General features: G+C 39.9%; 1 protein-coding gene across 1 annotated transcript in view; it reads left to right on the forward strand.

Annotated features, from left to right (window-relative positions):
- The first annotated feature begins 625 nt into the window (after positions 1–625).
- Positions 626–20,178, forward strand: part of sgcd (sarcoglycan, delta (dystrophin-associated glycoprotein)) — a 196,252-nt gene continuing 176,699 nt past the window's right edge. The window contains exon 1 of the mRNA XM_060837326.1: positions 626–709. The gene's annotated coding sequence lies outside the window, so the exon portion shown is untranslated. The remainder of the gene's footprint in view (positions 710–20,178) is intronic.

A 20,178-nucleotide genomic window follows, 5' to 3' on the forward strand; every position in this document is an offset into this window, starting at 1 on the left:
TCCAGAGTTCCTTTGCATCATCGTTGATCACAATAATATAACTCAGGTATTATAAGGACTTAATAGTAGCAGAAGTAAATGGATGACAGAGAAATAGGCACCAAAGGGATGCACAGAAGTGATAATATTCCTGAAATAATAATTCAAATCATTTACAAAATAGGATCATGGGCAAATCATTTCCTATAAAATACTGTTAACGGTTTAATAATGTTTGAAGTGACTTACTCAGCTTGTTTCCTATGAGAGTATGTAGACTTGCATTATTTCAAGCAATCTTGGAAGGAGAGCAGGAGTGATATGAATGATTCTATTACCTAGTTCAGTTTTTAAAAAAGAATAATTCTATGTGGATTAAAAGAGAGTTTTAATCAGCTCTGGGTGCCTTCATTTGCTGTCCTCTTAGAAGGTGACGGGTAAGCGATGTAAATAACACTGTCAGGCCTGAGCAGAATTTAGTCATGGAATGATTTCTCAGTCAGCAGTTGCTTATGCTAGACCCAGGATTCTGAAAATTCTTCAGGCCTGCGGTTACACTTGGCATGGGATGTACTGTTGGAAAATCTTGAGTCTGCCTGTCAGTCCAGCTTAGCCTAGCCCAGCCCAGTCCAGCCCAGCCCAGCCCACATGCTGATGTTGGTTAAACACTTCACTGTTAGATATTCCTGACACACCCAGGCTGTCTCTTGTCAGATTAAAAGACAGAAAGGTAAGCTACAAACAAATTCTCCTACTTTATATGTCCTGCTACTTGTGAGTCCTTTTGTCGGATTGCCTTTATTCCTGCTTGTGTGCTGTTTTGCTCCTGTTACAAAAACTTAAAAGATTTGATCTGCTTCCAATTAGTGACTTTATAATCAAGTTAAAATAGTGGACAGTATATGGTTGAGAAGCAACAGCTGTCAGGAAGAATCAACGAATTAAAGCGTCGATACAGAAAATAACTTCAGAACTTCTTGTTGCCATCGTGTTATTCTAAATTTAGATGACTGCTTAACAATTTTCAGCTTTTACGGAGGCCCTTCAGGAGGTGCCAGTTTGTTTTGAAGGGGAGAAAATTCAACTCGCTTTGGGGCAGCTTGTCGCTGTGCCTGGTTTTAATTTTTTCTGAGTCTCTGGAGTGAGACATAAAGGAAGGCACTGTTCTGCTTTTCATTATATTGTGTAAGATGATTTCTCTGTGAGAATAAACAACCTCCACCCACAATCCATGATATAAATGTTGCATATAAAAATCCATGCATAAATATGCCCAGTTACAATTAGCATTAAAAAAATGTCATTCTCCTGACTACTTGCATGACTTGTATAGCCTTTTCATATTTTGTTTCTGAATGCCTTAACACACAGCTTATTGGTTATCATGGTTATCATTACAGCATAAGTTGAAACTCTTAACAGTGTACACACAATATTATCAACTTGCCCTAACACCTTCACACTGGCGAAATGTTATTTAGCTCTGTTATTTGTTTTAGCCTGGTTTAGTATGACCAGTTCTGTGACATTTACCTACATTGTTTCGTGAAGTTAAAATGAGGTTAAAATTATGTTTAATATATCTGCATTTCTTCCATGGGGAGGGCTTCTGCCAGATTCAAAGACTCATACACAGAAGACAAATGTATCCTCTCTGGGTGTTAATTATAATACTTGTTGAATTTTTCTGTTTATGGTATTCAAGGTATTGGAGAAAGTAACTAATTTGCTTCTATATATTAAATGTAATTTATCCATCTGAGATTTGCATGTTCAGGTCAGCTTATGATTTCTTTCCATGTTTTTATCAAACTTGGCTTTCATTAGAAATTTACACTCTAACAAATTTAGAGATATAGCTCACTGAGATTCTGAAAGAAATATTGTGTTTCCTGAATATTTCAACTTATAGATGTCCTAATATCAGTGAGAGGAAATACTGAGTCTAAGAGAGACGAGCTTTTATTCCAGAATTTGTTGTTTCTCTTCCTTCCAGTGGTAGCTACTTTATTTGTGATATTTTCATGGAATCATAGAATACCTACAATTGGAAGCAGGCATTTGGCCCATCAAATCTATAATGACCCTCTGAAGAACACCCCACCCAGACCCACACCATCCCTACAACCCTGCATTTTCCATGGCTAATCCATCTAGCCTGCACATCCCCAGACACTATGGGTAATTTAGCATGGCCAATCCACCTTGTCTGCACATCTTTGGACTATTTTCAAAGATGTCTTAGATTAGGGATGTCTTTTAATTATTTGGTGGGGAATGGCGGGATGCGCAATATGGAAAGACTTCACCACACATGCAACCTATGGTAACCACAGGAGTCTGCATCGTGGACTGGAAAATCCTGTGAGTTTGCCTTCACCAGGGTGTTTTGCCTGTTACAGCAATGCACACATTACATTACTTGCCAAAACTTAAGAAATTCAACATGGATACTGTGGTGTTCAAAAATCTAAAAGTTATTTATTACTACCAGGTATTAGGTACAAACATTACAGTTCCGTGGCAGATAAATGTCTGAACCAACATTAAGCTGTCAGTTACAACAGAGGAAACAGGGAGCCAGGCAACATCAGGAGGTGCAAAACTCAACCTTTTGGGTGTAACCCTTCATGTCCTGAAGAAGGGTTACACCTGAAATGTTGACTTCTCCACCTCATGATGCTGCCTGGCTCGCTGTTTTCTTCTAGCGTCCTGCCTGTCTATTTTGGATTCCAGCACCTGTAGCTATTTCCAGTAGAGTGACATGCTTCAAATGTCCTGAGGTAGTATGGAATATGAAATATTTATAACCTCAGGTCAAATACTGTAATATATTGCTAATATCATGAGCATGTTTCTTAAAGGTTATGGCATACTGATCATGAGGTATAAAATAACAGAGCATGCTCAGTTACATTAATTTCTTTTATGTGCAGTCATAAACTGATTTACTTTGCACTGTAACATTTTAAACTATAAGCTGTTGAAAGTGTAACAATTGCAACAAGGTGTCTGGGTTCTCCATGAGTATTGGTACCAACACTATATCTTCCAAGCCAATAAGACTTAAGAATTGAAATAGAAACAAATGAAAGACTGAGGAGGTTAGGTTAGGCTGTGTGAAATCAGTATCAAATCAGATACAGAAAGAGAATTCAAAGAGAGAGAAAAAAAAAGATGAAAAGGAAAAGCACAAGAAAAAGTAAATGTATGACATTGCAAAAAGTGACTACAGATAACTGACCACATGCAAAAAATGAGACTGAGCACTTTAATTTGTTCCCATTTGAGACCATCATCATAATTAACATTTAAGTAACATCTTTCATGCCAATAAAAAAAATCAGTGTATTTAATGCACCCTCAAGAACATGTCGGGAAATAGGGAGGGGTGCTGCGTAATGAGGTAAGACGATGTAGGATGGAGGACCTGTTACGTATATTAAATACAGGGCAAAAGTGCGACGCTGACCTTTCCTGCTGGAGTCCAGTTGAAGTCCCTACAGAGCCAATCAACGGCTTACCAGTTGCAGAGTAGGTACACATGGCATGTCGGTAGACTACAAACAATCTTGGGTGGTGGAGATAGAGTTTCTCCTGCTCAGGCAACCTTTGTCTTACTGGAGGGCAATGGAACGGTGGCAATAGACACCACTTTAAGAAGACACACCTTTGCCCTTAAAACTGACCCATTCCCTTTTCTGCTACTTGCCAGCACCTGCTTGAGTGGTTCCAGGAAGGTCCCTGCACTTACCTGGAGTCCAGGACTCCATGGCCACTTCATTTTCTGGGCATAATGCAACACCATCATTCTCAGTGGTGTGGTTCATACTGAAGAATGACTGACCCCCTGCTTGACAGCCAGGTCTCTGTGGAGAGACATATCCATCTTTTGTGAGATCTGGAATATACTGATACTAACCAATACCCAATTGTTTTTTAATCATCAGGGCTTTCTGATGTGGCTGTGGTGAGGTTGTCACCATCACAGCAGCCAGTGATCAGATTCAGTCCACATTTAACAAGTTATTGAAAATATCATTGAGGTTCAGGGCTGAATCTTTGTTGCAATATCCAATACTAGCATCCTGAGGTAGTGTAGAGGGGCCTCAAAGAGATTTTGGAGGAGACAGCCAATAAAGAGGTGGCATCCTAGAGACCCATCCAGTAAATGAGCTTCATAGCAAGGAATGCCTGAGAGTCACAAAGATGGATTATGTGGTGTATTGAGACAGTGATGTACATGGTAATGTGACTGTGGTATCCACAGTCATGTTCCAGAGACCAAGAAGAAAGAAGAAATAGTTTGTACCACAGACAGCTTTACTTTGTTGAAGTATAGAATGTACAGTACTGTAAGTAAAGGGATTTTGTGGAAATCCACTGAAATCAGATCTTAGTTGCTCCAGTAAAGGGAAATTTTCTTAAACCACAGTAGGACACAAGTTATTTGAAGAGCTATCCAAATATTATTCACAAGTGGAACCAGACTATGAACCATGATAGCAACAGAATACCAACAATGTGATGCCAGCAACAAAATCCATGGGGAGAAATTGGAAGAAGACCTCTTCAAAGGAAGAATCAAAAAGCCTACCTTGGTTAGAGGCACACTGAAAGCCAGTAGCATTATCAGCATTGAATGAATAGTCACTGCCCCTATCTCAATTGTTTGGACTCCCCAACAATCCGTAAACAGGACAGCACTGGGGTGTCTGGCAAAAGCAATAGAGAAATGAAGTTCTTCTTAAAATTGACGATGGCCATTTCAGAGGAGCAAATTGTAGAGTTATGCTCAATGACATCTGTGGCAACCAGGATTTTCGAAGTAATTGACTAGAGAATAAATATACTTGATCACAGGACACTATATTACAGGGCAGGTGGAACCACCAAACCCAAGACTTTCATAGCCGAAAGCATTCTCGATCCTAATTGAGTGAAAAGGTTTTTACTTATGTTACCATTGCTTCTAGTTCAGTTATGAGTGGGTACCATAAGGATCTGTTTTGGGTCCATTGTTGTTTGTCGTTTTTATAAATGATCTAGATGAGAGCATAGAAGGGTGGGTTAGTAAATTTGTGGATTACACTAAGGTCACTAGAGTTGTGGCTAGTGATGAAGGATGTTGTAGGTTACAGAGAGACGTAGATAAGCTGCAGAGGTGGGCTGAGAGGTGGCAAATGGAGTTTAATGTAGAAAAGTGTGAGATGATTCACTTTGGAAGGAGTAACATAAATGCAGAGTACTGGGTTAATGGTAAGATTCTTGGTAGTGGAGATGAACAAAGAGATCTCAGGTACATAGATCCTTGAAAGTTGCCACCTAGGTTGATAGGGTTGTTAAGAAGGCATTCGGTGCATTAGCTTTTATTGGTAGAGGGATTAAGTTTTGGAATCATGAGATCATGCTGTAGCTGTACAAAACTCTGGTGAGGCTACATTTGGAGTATTGTGTATCATTCTGGTCACCACATTATAGGAAGGATGTGGAAGCTTTGGAAAGGGTTCAGAGGAGATTTACTAGGATGTTGCCTGGTGTGGAGGAAAGGTCTTACAAGGAAAGACTGAGGGACTTCAGGCTGTTTTCATTCGAGAGAAGAAAGTTGAGAGGTGACTTAATTGAGACATATAAGATAATCAGAGGGTTAGATAGGTTGGACAGTAAGAGCCTTTTTCCTTAGATGGTGATGGCTAGCACGAGGGGACATAGCTTCAAACTGAGGGGTGATGGATACAGGACAGATGTCAGAGGTAGTTTCTTTACTCAGAGAGTAGTAGAGATGTGGAACACACTGTCTGCAACAGTAGTAGACTTGCCAACTTTAAGGGCATTTAATAGGCATATGGACAAGAATGGAATAGTGTAGGTTAGTTGGGCTTCCGATTGGTTCCACAGATCGGCATGGAGGGCCGAAGGGCCCGTACTTTGCTGTAATGTTCTATGTTCTGTTACTAATCACCAGTGTCCTCTGATTCTTAACTCTTTCACCAGTGGGAATAGTGTTTCCCTTATTTGTCCTGTCTAGGTACCGCTGGTTTTGAACCCCCAAATCCAAATATACTTTTGGCATCCTCTTTGATTTTAACAGCCCCAGATTCTCTAATCTATCAATATAATACAAGCTCCTTATCCTTGCAACCATTCTTATGCATCATTTCTGCTCATTCTGTGCATTCCAATCTTCCCTCAAGTGTAGTGCCGTGAACTGGATTCCACACTCCAGGTCAGAGCTCACAGAGCTGGATAACTTGCACATACCAATCCACATTAAAAGCATGCAGGAATACATGTGTTCTGCATTTGTGTGATGTATGGCATCACAGACAATACTTATGGAATTGGATAAGCACCCGAAATAAAAAGCAAGTGTTTCAAGAAGTCTAATTTGCACTGCTGAGGAGTTTTCTGTTTACACAACCTGATCAGAAAACTATCACCATTTTGTTCCTCCTGATTCCTGTAAGTCCAACTAAGCATTTTCTATCGGATGTCATGAATGCCCTCCCATTACAAACCAGGTAACCATAGAAATGATATAGCACAGAAAGGAAACATATGTATTTCTACAAATTACAGTGGAGAGTGGGAGGAGTGTACTATTTGCCAATCCCAGGCACCTCGTCATGTCTTAGATTAAGATTGCACCCTGTTGAAAACAATAAGGAGAAAGTATTGCCTTTTAGCCCCCTTTATAGGTGGGGCTGCTTTACAGTATTTTTCTTAGCCAATCTGAAAAATGAAATGTTGATCAGTACTAATGCCATCACCTTTCTGCAACTTCTACAGTAACTGGTGCTGTTAGATCAGGGACAATAGAATTTTGGCAGTGTCAATTCTAATCCCTTGCCCTGGCCCTTAAACATTTGGTCTTCTTTGATGCAGATGAAGGCTTCATCCTTGTAAGACTGTGCAAAAACACTATCGTAGTGCTGGGTCCTGGTACATCTGGGTGTAGTATAAGACAGTTAGTACATGAAAGAGTTAGCTGATATTACAAGGTAGATTTTCATCTATCAGGGCTTGAAGGCCTGTTTCTGGAAGAAACCATCAGAATTGCGTAACGTGTCTTAACAAGTTCTGTTTCTGGTCCCTTGCCTGTTACACGTGCTTTGTCAATGTTTAAGCATGTGAACTTACTCTTAAGTTGAACTTCCTGTGTCAGAGAGAATCATGTATCTTGGACAGAATGTAACTATTAAGTAATGTGTAATACTGTGATTAAGGTTGAACTTATCTTTTGCCTAAATCCTTGTTTGGACATACCTTCCTACATGATAATGGTAGCTTAAGCTAATTCAAGGAAGCAGAATTGGTGCTGGCAAATCTACCCAAGCAATATTAGTTGATATTTGACGTTATAAGATGGTGATAGCAGGGATAACATTGCCAATAATAAGACTGGTAATTGCCTAATTTATAGGTTATTATTGTCACTAGAACTCCAGCAAGTCTTTAATTGGTCTACAAAACCTCTTTTTGAATCTGAGCCAAGTGGTAAATAAACCCCTTTTTGATTGCAATAGATGTCCAAACAACTTTCTCGATTCTGGCACATGAACTTGAAAGCAGTGATGCTCTTGCTTTTCATAGTTGTGCCTCAATGGTTATGCTAGTGTCGTCATAAATTAACAGCAAAGCAAACATAAATCTGAATGTCTCAAATACACACCAAACTAGAATAATCTCCAGTGTTTTGAGCTTAAACACTGCTGAAATGAATTAGATAAAAATCACAACTTTTCCAAGAAAGAATTGAGTTTGAGATGCATCCTTTTGAAGAGCATTTGTCAGCTTTTCCACTGTATCCGACCTGATTCTCTTGATGGGGACAGAGTGATAGTTGTAAAAGTATATCATTGCTGAACAGCGAGAGCTACAATCAGCATCACCATTAAACAAAATTCTCCTAGTCTCTAGATAGAATGAGAACTGAAGGAGTGGTGTAGAAACAGAATATTTTGTTGTGAAGGGTTTTTGAATATTGAGTCATTGTGAAGCTATGAGTCAGAATAGATTATCAATAAGTGTAAACAGTGTAAATCCACATTCCAGGATTTCTGCCTATGCAAAGATTGACATTAAAATGAGAAAACTGAGTTTAAACTCGGTGTGTGTTAATTTACTGCCTCTGGGAAATGTGGATCAGTTTTAAACAAAACATTTATGTGGAAGAATGGTGATGTGGTCAGACATCCCAGTAGTGGGGTCTGGACAGTTGACTGGTAGTTGATTGAACTGCAATCCCTGAACATAAAAGACTCAGAAGATAAACCATTAGATTCTTTTGTGACTGGAGACACTAGGAAGTAGGTACATAATATGAAAAGACAAAAAAAGTGACTGTTCAATAGGTTAGAAAGCATCTGTGGAGAACAATAGAGTACAGATTCAAAGCCATGATTATAATTCAAAGTACATAATCTGCAGGCACAGTCTGAAAGCCAATAATCCAAAGAGAGAAAAAAACAAAATACTACAGTTGCGGGCAAATCAAGGAGCGATGTTAGGTATAAAAGAAAAGTTACTTAAAAGAAGATGATACATTTGGAAAGTTCTCTACTGAAGCTTAAAATTGATTTTTTTCAGACTGGAATCTGACTGGTCTGGACAAACAGCAAATCTTTTAACCATAGTGGTAGTTCCAAGTCTAGCAATTGCCCCTCTGAACCAAGTAATTAAAACACAGTGATTCAGATTGAAGGTTTGACTCGGAAACTCTCCCTTTCTACCCCATTAAGGAAAAAAACTCTGGAAATAATCTCGTCGTATCCTGGATCATTTTGTGCTGGGTTTCAGATGAAGAAAGTAACACAGGCCATATTAGAATGATTGGTATGTGGAGGGGTACATATGGAGGAACATTCCTCAAAACAACTTGTGGAGCTAATTGGTCTATTCCTAGGTATATCATTTACAGTTGAGGGGTCCAAGGACATCCCTGGATTATGGTTTGCATTTAAAATACCCAGCTAGCTCTGCCAGAAGAACAAGTTCAAATTGAAGGCACCTGCATCCAGGTGCAACAATAAAGAGTCAACCACTTAACTAATTTTAACCACTTGCCTGCCCAATTTAGGCTCTAAACATTTTTACAGTTGCATTAGAAAGAAGATTCTATGAGTCCTGTAAATGAATTACAGCCAAATATTACTCATGGAAAATAATTATGAATAGAATCTTATAGGTGCCTGGACTTAAGGCATGGTTCATGTCAGAATTGTGTTAGAGGTGCCAAAAGGTCTACGTCAACACCAGGAGTAGCTCAGTGCATCTTTTACACATTTGCCAAGCAGCAAGGTGAGTTTCTTGCTATGCAGTAGTAAGGCTATCAATGAAGACTTGCTCAGCACCTTAACGGAACAATTCAACTCTTAATGTCCTCACTCACTCTGAGCCTCCTTCAATGTTTAAAGAATCTTTGCCTTGCATTGATGATCCTTGCCTTGCCTTTTTTCATTTTTCGCCTGAGCTAGAGATGCTACTCAGAGTGCTACTGTATTAGTGAGCCGTGCAGTGCAGTGCCACAGTCGTCAGCAATTCTCAGCCAAGGCAAGGGGGAATAGCCTTCAGTCAGGGGTCCCCTAACAGCAAGTCAAGGGCAACCTCCACCATCGGTCCAGGGGCTTGAACATGGTCAGTCAGCCTCTCAGGGTGGTCACAGTGAGGATGCTCTTCATGTAAGAAGTGTGGAGTTGAATGTCGAACAGGCTATCACCCATCTTGACTCCTTCTTCCCCACAGTGGGCTATGTCTTGGCATGAGAGACAGGTATTAAGTATGGTGGAAGTTGTAGCTTTTGTTGCAAGCTGGGAGTGAGTGAGTAGGCAATGCAGAGGCATTGCAAGGTTAGTGGTGCCAGAGGCTGTGGTCAGTGACAGCGAGTGAGTGCAGTTGTTGCAGATATGAATGACAGTGGTGAAACATGAGCTTTGCTAGCTGGTGTTGCTATAACAGAGAGAGAGAGGGTGAGTATGAGGTATTGTGGAGAAGATGGTGGCATTTACCATGGTGGAATAGAGGAGGTCATTTTCCTCTTCCAACACTGCTGGGCATTCATCCATATTGGTAAGACTGCATTGCCCACCCTTAGGGGATCAGGATGGCATGATTTCATGTCATGGCCGCCTCTGATGCACCTGGGGGAAGAGTATATTCCATCTCTGCAGCAGCCCAACTGTGGGGTCCTCCAGGTCCCTGACTGGAGAGTAAGGTGACAAATGTCTCTTGTCAGGCATGTCTGTGTCAAATGTTTGCAATGCAGGTCCAAACGAACAGTGCTTGACGAATGCACAATGGTCTTCTAAAGATAGTGCCAATGCCAGGGATGCCAGTCAATTTTAGGATGTCCCAGGCAATAGTTTGTTGTTTTGGAAAAGGTGTGTGGTAAGATGGGGCTAGAATCAGGTCAGACGGGCAGCATTATGTTGGGACAGGAAGTCAATGTGTCACGTTTGGATATGATAAAATGAGAAAACTTGCCAAGCCTTGCAGCCTCCAACCTTCCAATAAACTCAATGCAACTGGCACTTAGCCACAAATACCTAAGATTCTATCCTGTGTAATAGTGGAAGTTTTGGGGTGAGTACCCATTCGTATTCACTGGTTATTATTATCCTCATAACCTCCTGAACTAAATAGAAAGTCACAAAACTGGGATGATAATAATGAGTGAGTTTGAGGCAGAGTGAGCTAGAAATACAGCAATTATTTGATGTAAATTATACTGTAAATTTGGACTGTATTGTCCATAAATATTTAAAAAGGCATGTATAAGTGGGATTTGAAGGTGAATTCAACCTTTGAGTAACTTAAATGAATTTAAAACCTTTAGTTTCAGTTTAATAACAGTACAGATGTCTATAATTACTTTTATTGCATCACATTTCAATATTAAAATCTAATTGTTGGAAAAGGTGCCTTCATTCCAGATTAAAGTTCAGTCCATCATAATCCTCTCACAAATGTTACAGAATTGAATGATGATAATGCACCAAGTACTGTATAAATTACCAACTCCAGAAGTCATTACGGACACTAAAGCTACATATAACTTGCACAGTCCTTGAGCGATAGTAAGGCAAACATATGCGCATTCCTACATATGAAGCTACTTCATAGCAGCGCCATGCCATTGCTGAGGCACCAAGCAGATAACATATTCCCACATTATCACCAATGGCCCTCTTGGAAGGGCATTTAAAGTATTTGAGGGAATATTATTTCCAAATCTGTGGTTTTTGCTCACTGTACCTTCTACATCTGTAGCTGAGGTACGGAGCTTAGTGCATGAAGAAATGTGGGTGTGATCTTGCATGCTGCTATTTCCCAACAAAGTGTGAAAGTAAATAGAATCTTTCTAGTACTCACTGCACAAGATAGCTCTTCTGTCAGCTCAAACTATAGAAATTCAGTTAACCATTATCCAGTATTATATGAATGTTATGTCTGTTGTGAGCAATTATTATAGCTGTACGTCATAGGAAGTTTTCTTAACATGAAGGCACAAGTAATCAATTTATTCTAGAATCCCTACAGTGTGGAAGCAGGGCATTTGGTCCATTAGGCACACACCAACCCTCCGAACAGCATCCCACCCACTCCCAACCCTCTCCCTGTAACTCTGCATTGCCCATGGCTAAACCACCTAGCCTACACATCCCTGGACACTATGAGCAATTCAGAATGGCAAATAACCTGCACACTTTCGGATTGTAGGGGGAAACTAGAGCTCGCACAGCAAATGCATAGATACACAGGGAGAATATGCAAACTCCATGCAGACAATTTCCTGAAACTGGAATTAAATGTGGGTCCCTGGTGCTGTGAGGTAGCAATGCTAACCACTGAGCCATCTTGCTGCCATGTTTTGCTTGGACAAACACAGAAGATCTAGGTAGGGTTTAAAAGGAAAGTACAGGAGGCTGTTGGGGCTAGGGCATCACAAGTTGCAATAGAGGGGGACAGACATAAATCATAGCGAGGAAGTACATCACAGGAAGCCAGGGAGAGAACTGATGCAAACACAATTAAAAGGAAGACGAATCCTGTTTAGTGCGGAAAATTGAGTACATTATAAAAAGAACATGATCTAGAAAAGTAAGTAATTCAAAAGTTGTGAATGCAAGGGTGGATTACAGCCTCCAATAAGAGCAAAAAAACCGAAGATGCCAGAGAACTGAAATAAAAGCAGAAAGTGCTGTCGAAACGCATCAGGTAATACAGCACATGTGGAGACTGAAACTTTTCTAGTCCCACATTGAATCTTGTCTCAATGTCCTGGATTTTGTCAGAAAATGTGGCTTGCCAGTGTCAGAGATGAGGTTCTGATGCTCAGATCAGACTGGGAGAATTATGCAGTACTCTCTGGACAGACTGCCGCATAATATGACCACATCAGAATTAAAAAAAAAGAAAGGTATAATAAAATTAAGGTTAACAGAGGGTTAGATAGGTTGGACAGTGAGAGCCTTTTTCCTCAGATGGTGAAGACTAACACAAGAGGACATACCTTTAAGTGTCATAGAGTCATAGAAATGTACAGCATGGAAAGAGACCCTTCGGTCTGACTTGTCCATGCCGACCAGATATCCCAACCCAATCTAGTCCCGCCTGCCAGCACCTGGCCCATATCCCTCCAACCCTTCCTATTCATATATCCATCCAAATGCCTTTTAAATGTTGCAATTGTACCTACTTCCAGTAGAGGAAAGCTGGGTGCAGTGATCACTTGTTGACTGTAAATCTGTTGATTGAAAGGCAAGCAGTCTCTGTCTATTCACAGAAATAAAATCAGCTTATGCTTGTTTGTTTATTGTTTTATTTTCCAGTTGCTGAATAAAAGCAAATGTTTTGAACCATTTGAAGGGTTTCTAGTCTGATATAGAGTCATAGAGTCATAGAGATGTACAGCATGGAAATAGACCTTTGGTCCAACTCGTCCATGTCAACCAGATATCCTAAATTAAACTAGTCACATTTGCTAGCACTTGCCCCATATCCCTCTAAACCCTTCCTATTCATATACCCATCTGGATGCTTTTAAATGTTGTAATTGTACCAGCGTCCACCACTTCCTCTGGCAACTCATTCCATTCACTCACCACCCTTTGCATGAAAAGGTTGCCCCTTAGGTCCCTTTTAAATCTTTCTCCTCTCACCCTAAATCTATGCCCTCTAGTCTGGACTCCCCTAATCCAAGGAAAAGACCGTGTCTAATTATCCTTTTCCAAGCCCCTCATGATTTTATAAACCTCTATAAAGCCACCTCTCACCCTCCGAAGCTCTAGGGAAAACAACCCTGGCCAATTCAGCCTCTCCCTATAGCTCAAACCCTGGCAACATCCGTGTAAATGTTTTCTGAACCCTTTCAAGTTTCACAACATCCTTCCTATAAGAGGGAGAGCAGAATTGCACACAGTTTTCCAAAAGTGGCCTAACCAATGTCCTGTACAGCCACAACCTGACCTCCCAACCCCTATACTCAATGCACTGACCAATAAAGGAAAGCATACCAAATACCTTCTTCACTATCCTATCTACCCGAGACTCCACTTTCAAGGGACTATGAATCTGCATTCCAAGGTCTCTTTGTTCAGCAACTCTCCCCAGGACCTTACCATTAAATGTATAAGTTATGTCCTGATTTGCCTTTCCAAAATGCAGCACTTCACATTTATTTAAGTTAAACTCCATCTGCCACTCCTCGGCCCATTGGCCTATCTGATCAAAATCCCATTATACTCTGAGGTAATCTTCTTCGCTGTCTACTGCACCTCCAATTTTGGTGTCATCCGCATACTTACTATACCTCCTATGTTCACATCCAAATCATTCATGTAAATGACAAAGAGCAGTGGACCTAGCATCGATCCTTGTGGCACACTACTGGTCACAGGCCTCCAGTCTGAAAAGCAACCTTCCACCACCACCTTCTACCTATGGTCTGACATTGGTAGGATGATGTTGAGCTCCAGTAAGAAAAGATAGTACTCCCTTAGAACTGAGATGAGGTAAAGGATGATTACAATGTATTGCGTGTTTCTAAAACAGCAATAGTTTTAAAAGTGTGCACTTTTATTTACAATGAAGTATCAGCCATACAATTTATGTGCCCTGAGATGTGTTTGTGTTGTGTTACTCTTCCATTGCTTGCACAGTAGATAGCAACCCCTGGTTGACAGTGCTCAACCACAGGTACATGCCTGTGCTTTAGAGCTGGCACCAATGTAAGGAATCCCAGGAGTGCTATTAGTGGTCAGTACTTCTGTCTGTGTTGAAACGTGCAGGATATGAATGAGTTACCAAAGAGACATGGGTAATGAAGCGACTTCAGGAAAAGAGTGTGAGAAATCTCATTAGGGCCTCATGGAGAGAAATCCTCCATGAAATTTAACAAAATTAACACTCAGCTGTTTGCTGGTAAAATTCAACCCATTGTTACTTTTGTACTCATTTGATTTATTTGCATTGCAAGCTGAATATTGAGTTTTCTTTTTCTTTGATTGACTCAGTGTCTATTTTTCTCTTTTTCACCCCATGATCCAACAATAAGATCTCTTGGAGGTAAACAACAGATTAATGGGAATAGAATTGAGGGAAAAGGAGGTAAGGCTCAATAACAAGATGAACTTGGAGATGATAGGGAGGGAAGTTAAGAGATTAAGAGAAATTAATAGAATGACACAACATTAAGGCTAGTACATGTTGGAATCTTAGAGGACATTTAGCCTGGTGGAAGTGAGAGACGCAGCACAGGTTGATTGATCTCGATTGCATACCTCACAGTGAGGCAAGGATGGGAAAGAAGGCAAGGCCACAAGGATTGTGATAGAGGAAAGAACCAAGTGGCAATCTTTGCATTATCCTTATATCTTTTGATCTGGAATTAAGAGAAGTTTCAGCATACAAAAGCAGGTACTCAGTATTGCCTTTTGTGGTCCAGCTTAGTAGTGAATGGTTCAACCAATTGTTCACCGCATCCATTCAAAGTCTGCACTCCTGGATGATGAGGAACTTATTGGGAGAATGGCCTGGGTGAAGGAGACAGAGTAATGGTTTTGATATGACCAAATCAGTATACCCAGAAATGTTGGGATGAACAGACGGTAAAAGGTTAAGAATTTAATTTGAGCTGTTGTAAGTGAATTGAGGTATCTTTATGTTTTGGAAGCTGTTACAAAAGAAAATGGGGTTAGGACAAGAAAAGGAAATGTGGATGGAAGTGATAAAAGGAAGGTCCATCATTTATTGATATAAGGGGAATAGTGAGACCATTGCTGTTGATAAAAGCCTAACCACCAATATTAATGCTAAGCCAGTGTTGCACAGGCATTAAAATCTGCTCCAGAAATAGACACCTGGTTATTTTAATTTCTGTATCTCATTTACATGCAATTGGCTATATTTCTGTTCCATGTGGGAGTATCAGCAAAGGAGATTAGAATAATCTCAAGAAGGAGACAACTTGAATATGGTTTTCAGTAACAGTTGGGCTGTTAGTGGAATGTGAATGGGTTATGCTAAAATGGGGACACTGGCTGAGGAAAGGGACTTGCAATGTCAGCTCCATGCAGCTAGGTAGGCAAGTGGCCTGATTATTTAATTGTAAAATGAGGCCTTCAGTGGAAAGACCAAGATTCACAGCCAATTCATAACCCTCCTTGAGAATGTAGTGCTGACCAGCTTTCTTCAATCATTACAGTCCATGTATAATATAGGTACATTAGGGAGGCAGTTCAAACATTTTGAAATCGCCACTTTCAAATAAGTGTGGTATTTGATGAAACTTGCAATTTGTGTTGTTGCCATGCATCTGCTCTTTTTATTCCTTGAGATGATAGAGTCATGGATTTGAAAGATACTATCTAAACAATGTTGGTGAATTGATGTAATGCATCTTGTAAATAACTCACAGGGCTGCTACTTTGCCTCATCCTGGGGCTTAAATATTTACTTCTTCCAACCCCTAGTACAATGATTAAGTAGGCTGCATTGTCTTGAATGGTGTTGATGTTCTTGAGTATTCTTGGAGGTGCAGTCAAGCAGGCAAGTGGGAGTATTTGGACTTCTCTTTTGAATACAGCGAAAAATATTCAGGGAGTCTTGGGTATATTCTCACTGTGGAATTCCCAGCTGGGGGCCTGCTCTTGTAGTCACAATATTTATATGCCTGATCCATCTTATTTTCTGGTCAGTGGTAATCCCCAATTTGTTGATGGTGGGGGATTCAATGTGGTACAACCATTAAATATCAAGTGGAGATGGCTACTTTCTCTCTTATTTGAGTGGTGATTGTCTGACACTTTTGTGATATGAATATCACTTGCCACTTAACCAACTCAAGCCCTGATGTGGTCCATATCACCAAGAAACAGTCCATTACAGTATCTGAAAATTGTGAAAACACTGAACACTATGCAATCTTCAGTGATCATTCTCATTTTTGACCTTAAGTTGGAGGCAAGATCATTGCTGAAGCAGTTGAAGATTCCTGGTCTTGGACATTATCCTGAGGAACTCCTGCAGAGATGTCCTCAGGATGAGACGGTTGATCTCCAAAGACCACAATCCTCTTCCTTTCTGCCAGTTATAACTCCAATAAATAATGAGTTAGGTGCCAGATTACTGTTGACTTTTGTTTAACTGGGACACCTTGATAGGACACTCTGTAAAATGCTGCCTTAATATCAGGGATAGTTACTCTCACTTCACTTCAGTTTAGTGGGAATGAAATGAAGCAAGGAAGAGACTGATCTTAGGAGCAGGTGATCTGGGGAAGAGCATCACGGAAGCTAATGGAGAAACTAGAGAAGGATGCCAATTCAGACCTAGCATTAGGAGAAGTCTGCTGGATTGATTGATGATTTGGATAAGGGGAAAGAAACTGCTGTAACAGCTGGAGATCTCAGTTCTGACGTGTTGGCAGAACTCTGTGTCAGGAGATTGGTGGATCAAATTCAATTTTCAGAGATCTTAGTTCACAATATGAGTTGATATTTCAGTAGCGCACTGAAAGTGAGAGTTGATAAGTGGAGGCCTCCATCTTGCCTTCTCATGTGGTATGAAAGATCCATTAGCAATATTTGAAGAAAAGCAGGGGTGTTCATCCCAGTATTCAGGACAATATTTACCCCTCAGCCCAATGCTGCTAAAACAAATTGTCTGGTTATCTCAATTCAGTTGAGACCTTATACGGCGAAATTGGTTGTCCTGCTTGCTGCTTCACAACTATATTTCACAGGTAGTTAAGCACATGGGACATTTTGATGTTATGAAAGACACCATATAAATGCAAATTTTGGAACAAGATTCACGCATATGAAAAATATTGTTTGTAACTTTATTCCGAATGCAAAATTATAAGACCACTGAATATTCACGGATTTTGTTAGCAATGATAATCTAATAGTTTCTATGAAGGGCAGCCAATGTACAATTCTAGTTTGATGCCTAGACAGGAATTTAAAAATCGATGCCTATATATCTGTGTCCATAGATACGACAAGAGAGGTATTGTTATATAGGCAAACCAGCCTAAAATGTTAACTGTCCTTGAGCTGTCCAGAATACTCCAACTTGTAAAATCCATAATTAAAGAGCATTTAAACTTCAGATGAACTGAGGCTAATACTTTTTAATTTAAAATAGGAAAAGATTACCTCTACCCTTTCAGGATTTCCCAAAGTATTTTACAAAGAGTATTTATTTCCTTTCTGAAGTGTAGTCAGTATTATTGTGTAGACAAATGTATACAGGACTGACAAATGATGAATATTTCCATTTTTAACAATTTCTGCAGTAAAATTGGCACTGACGGTGTATTGCAGTTTAACAAAGAGACTTGGAGTGCAGATTCATAGTTCCTTGAAAGTGGAGTCGCAGTGGATAGGATAATGTAGAAGGTGTTTGGTATGCTTGTCTTTATTAGTCAGTGCATTGAGAAAAGGAATTGGGAGGTCATGTTGCAGCTGTACAGGACATTGGTTAGGTTATTTTTGGAATACTGCATGCAATTCTGTTCTCCCTGCTATTGGAATGCAAAACTTGAGAGGGTGCAGAAAAGAATTGCAAGGATGTTGCTTGGATTGTGGGGTTTGAGCTATAGGGAGAGGTTGAATAGGCTGGGGCTATTTTCCCTGGAGAATCGGAGGCTGAGGGGTGACTTTATAGAGTTTTATAAAATCCTGAGGGGCATGAATAGGACGAATGGCCATGGTCTTTTCCTTGAGTAGGTGAGTTCAAAACTAGAGGTCTTAGTTTTAAGGTGAGAGGGGAAAGTTTTAAAGCGATTTAAGGTGCAACATTTTCATGCAGTGGGTGTATGGAATGAACTGCCACAGGAAGTGGTGGAGGCTGGTACAATTACAAAATTTAAAAGACATCTGGATGGGAATATGAATAGGAAGAATTTAGAGAAAAATGGGACAAATGTTGGCACATGGGACTAGATTAATCTAGGTTATCTGGTTGTCTCAGATGTGTTGGACCATAAGGTCTATTTCCCTGCTGTACAGCTCTGTGGCTCTACAATTTTGATACTGGAATGTCTTAGTAGTCCGACTCATGAAGGTCTCTTCTGCAAACTATAAAGGGAGTGAGGAGTGAAACAACCAATTAGCAGATTCATTTGTCAGAAATACTGGTGAAGTTTCAGAGTCTTGTTTGCAATAATGTGAGCTCTAGAAATATTCTACTCCATGTGTATTCCACTCAATATTATTGGATCAGAAAAACCACTGTGTGGCTCAGAGTTTCTTTCAACAACATGTTGCAACCTAAACTATTTTTATCCCACAGATCTGAATTCCAACATGCTTCCTCACTGAGTTAAAATTCCTCATGCCAACTTAAACATGAATCCAGGCTGTCTCCATGTAGCAGGGTTCTAGCTAGTAAGGTATGGATTGGACAGTGTCAACACCTAGAAATTAAATGAATGCATGAAAAGCTCAAATTTTCATTCAAGAATATTATAGTTATTATTTTAACCATGAAGGAAATGCAAGATTGATAATGTTGGTATTGTTTTGAAGAGGATATATCACAAAATGAGTTTTGTAACAGCTAAATGGTTAGGCTCATTCTTGTTTAATGTTACTTTGCAAAGGTTAAATTTGGCATCCTGGTAGTTTACTAGTTTTTTTGGAAGTGACAGCCTTATGTCTGGGAGAGACAGCTATGAAGAAGAGCTGACTGATTAAATGATAATGAAAATGAAGCAACAAAAAGGAAATGGGGTTTGGGTTGGGGGGATGAGAGGGGAGGGTTGGGTAAAAAAGGTGGAACTAGCTCAGTTGCAATAAAGTTAAAAGCATTGTGTAATTTGAGATGAATTAATCTGCAGACTGCTTTCAGTTGAGGTGCACAATGTTTCAATAATTGAAAGTCAATTGACTGAAATAAAACACCATTGAACACTTTGAAATTCAATGGAATGATAATTATTTAATCCCCTAATAAATGTAATTTTGTTGCTTTTAATGTTATTTCTTTCTTTCATCTGTTTTAAGAATTTGATTTTGATGCCAAGTTAGTGTGTAAGGAGGAGGAACAGTGTCTTTGCAACACAATGGTCTAGAGATTCCACTGCCCAGTTGTTTTAGTAATATACATTAGAGTTGCCCATTATGATGAAACCACCACAAGCTAAACCAAGATCCTCAAACTAACACTTGTCCATTTCCCTGACACTCTGCCCCCTTCACCCAACCACCTGGTATCTTATTCCCACCCATCTTCACCCATCTAATACTTTATCCATCTACCACCAACTTGTCATCCTAACCTCACACTTGCATAGTTACCTTTTAAAAGTAGCTGTCAAAGTAACTGCTGAACAGTTAAACATGGAATATCATGCACTTGCTGCTGAAAGAGGGGACATGATTGCTGCTGATGTCTACAATGGTTCCTGGCCTTTTTACAACAGGAATTTCTACATTCAAAGTCACCTAACTGTAAATGAATCTTTTCTGTCCAAACAGCGATGTAAGACTCCTTTTCAAATTTCTGGGGCGTCATCACTAGGCTAAATTAAACCTGCCTCTGAACACTCTGATCTCAACTTCACTTTTCAATTAGTGGGTCAAAAATTCCACACTTCACAAAGTCTGCTTCACAAAGATAGGCAAAGCCAACAATACTCTTGATGAACAGGAAATGTGTGTATGACCATGAAAAATTTCAGTGACCTATTCT

The sequence above is a fragment of the Hemiscyllium ocellatum genome, chromosome 16 (genome assembly GCF_020745735.1).
Source record: "Hemiscyllium ocellatum isolate sHemOce1 chromosome 16, sHemOce1.pat.X.cur, whole genome shotgun sequence".
Classification (NCBI taxonomy): Eukaryota; Metazoa; Chordata; class Chondrichthyes; order Orectolobiformes; family Hemiscylliidae; genus Hemiscyllium; species Hemiscyllium ocellatum.